Here is a 3,436-nt window from a genome sequence, read left to right as displayed (position 1 = left end):
TTTTATTATAAATTATATCATGGATCAAGGTTCGCCATGCATATTGTAGACCTTATTAATTTATATTATGTACTTGCAATTGATATGTTATGTACATGTTTTACTCTTATTCTATATTCATAATATTTAATTTGAGTAGTAGGTAATGAACTGAAAATACATAATATATTAACAACTATAAATATATAATCTGAACTAGAATTCAAAATTCACATCGGGAACACTAATCTATAATATAATGATTGAACTTTTATCTTTACTTCCCTAATAGATTGGGAGAAAATTTACAGTTTTCATTCCTAAGTTATAGAAGATAATTGTAGGATTATTGATCCCTACTTATTGGTCGTGTTCACTTCTCATCCCTAAAATATAATTAACGTTACAAATTTTGTCATTTTTCTAACAAAACATACATTATGAATTAAATTTACAACGCTAATTATAGCTTAGAATGACGAGAACTTAGCACAACCCGTAAAAAAAAAAAAACAAACAAACAAAACAAAACAAAACAAAACAAAAACAAAAACAAACTTTACAACGTAAGTTATAGCATACAAACGAGAAGTGAGTGTGATCAATAAGTATTGATAAATTATACAATTACCTATAACTTAGAAACAGAACAATTTTTCCTAAATTAAGAAATAAGAAGATAAGTGCAGGACTAGACCCACATTCATCATTTACCGACAAAGCTGCTGGACAATGGTCTTACCAATGTAGGCCCATAAGAAATACAGCTGCGATCCAGTTTAACATTTGTACTTAGATCCACACCCACCTAAATTGGCAAATTATTTTGTGGACTCGGATCTACTTTGTAAGGTGGATTCAGATTCAAAGATACACAATTTATTTTTAAAGTGTTTGAATTCGTGTTTGTTTATTAAGATTTTTGATAATTTTGTTTGTATTCCTTTATTAAGTATTCACTAGTGTTGGTTAACGTTTGCGAATGTTAGTATTATTGATATTATTATTGTTTTAGCATATGTTTTTATTATATGGTATTAGGTGTAGTTGACTTGGTGTGGCCTAGTTAATAGGAGTAGTTTCAGTTTAGTTACAGATATACTTTGTATCACAATTCTATCGTAACTGAATCAATTGAATTCTCTAATCTGGTATCAGAGCCATACACGTTCAATTACGCTAACCAGCAAATAAACATATGTACATGTTTCTCGTTTTGGGTCCTTTTTTCTCTAGGCACTGAACAATAACTTATCAAAAATTCAAAATCTAATCTGAATAAGAACTAAGAAGAAGACAATTTATAATTGGTAGGACCATTGGAGTGGTGGGAAAAATATAATCTTCTATATAATAAAGTCATAGAACTTTGCCCAATCAGATTATGGTATTTTTCCGCCTAATAAAAGTGATACCGTTTTGGAAGATTTCTTTTTAAGGTAATCTTTGGGTTTTATTTATGTTAAGTCATTAAGTGAGATTTTATTCCTCAAATCTTAATATACCAACATGGTATACACCTAAACTAATCCTATACAATATTATTCACAAACCCTATTTGCAAATTCCTATACAATATTATTCACAAACTCTATTTGAAGAATCCTCTTTATAAGTCAATGAGAAAGACAACTTCATCCACAGTGGTCGGGGTGGGGGTTGGAGAGGAAGAACATAACAACTAACAAAGGTAAATGTGAACATCTAAAAGCCTTTCTTCCTTTTAGCTAGATTGTTTGTTTCTTCATGAACTTCTACAGTTAAAACACTATTTAAAATATCAATGAAGTAGTGACTCAATCAGAGAGCAAAACAGAGAGAAGACAACATCTTTTTTTTTTTTTTTTAATATGGATCTATATTGTTCATATTCTGTGTAATTTTTTTTTATTTTAATATTTAATCAATGCTTTAGTTATTAAATGTTTACTTATCCTTTTACTTCTTACCCATATTGAATTTATCTGCTAAGAAAATGAGAACATTCAAACACCAATTACGCAACCATGACATTGGAGCTCAAATTCTGTGTGGAAATAATGCAGGTACAACTATTCTTATCCCACGTTGGCATTGACTCCTTCAGACACAATACTTCATTCCTTTTAAATTTCAAAGGAAGCAATTTCTAGTGATGTTGTCATACGATATATATATATATATATATATATATATATATATATATATATATATATATATATATATATATATATATATATATATATATATGACAATCAACAAAAGTCAAGAACAAACTTTATCACATGTAGGTCTGTTACTAAAACAACATGTGTTTAATTAACCATGGCCAGTTGTACGTAGCAGTCTCGAGGGTTAGTAATCCTGATGGACTCAAGGTTTTAATATGTGGTGATTAGAGGTTCTTTAAACACTACACAAAATGTAGTTTACAAAGAAATTTTTAATAATTTGTAAGATTATTGTATTTTGAATTCCATCAAGTTATTTTACTTTTAGTCACAATATATTAATCATTTTATATTTCTTAATTATACTATAATCATAACTACATAGTCGTGTATCGCACCGGTGACATACTTTTTAAAATTAAAAAGAAATAAGGAAATAACTAAAGTAGTATATATCTTAAAACAGAAATAAAGATAAAACTTACTTTTTCATTGGAAACATAATCTCTAGACCGAAAAAATTAAAACTTCCCTTAATCACCTCCTGATGATATGGAGACTAGAAAATCCTAATTCTGAGAGTTTTCTTGGGCCTATGAAAGATGTGATGAGAAAAACCGTTAACAAATTATTGCCTCAATGGTTGCTTAAATATTGATAGCAGTATTTCTTAAACACCCCTAGAATAGACAATATTCTTAAGAGAACTCATAACCTTTTTTAACATATATCTTTTAACCATTGTAAACTTAAATTTTGATAGAATGAGAAGGAGAGAATTTCACCCAGTAATTCTACCTTTATACATCACTAATCATCACGATGAATACCTTATGAAATTACACAATTTTTTATATGAATCAACGTTAGGAATAAATTATTTCTAAGACTAATAATGATATGACATACTGAGTAACTAGGCATTGATGCCTCAAAAAGTGACAATTGTTCATGTGAAAAGGTATGTCAAACCTTAGAATAAATGTCTTGAATTTCTTGAATAAGCAGGGAGCTAAACTAAACTAAGCTAGCTAGCAAGTGAGAGACTTCTAAATGCAACTAATATTGGATTCCATATGAGTTGAGTCATTACAGTTCGCAGTATACACTAAGGTATTCACACATTTTCCTCATGTCAAGGTGATGAATGAATGGCTAAGTTTGCTATCTTGTTTTATATAGAAGAGACTTGTCAATTAATACTTTGTTTGTAAATCTTTGTAGTTTCGGTGCTAACTTGTAGACTAATTTGACATGTTTAATTTCTTACTTTGTTTGTAAATCTTTGTAGTTTGGGTGTCAACTTG

This window comes from Ipomoea nil, unplaced genomic scaffold, assembly GCF_001879475.1.
Source record: "Ipomoea nil cultivar Tokyo-kokei standard unplaced genomic scaffold, Asagao_1.1 scaffold1075, whole genome shotgun sequence".
Lineage (NCBI taxonomy): Eukaryota > Viridiplantae > Streptophyta > Magnoliopsida > Solanales > Convolvulaceae > Ipomoea > Ipomoea nil.
This window is presented reverse-complemented; position numbering follows the sequence as displayed.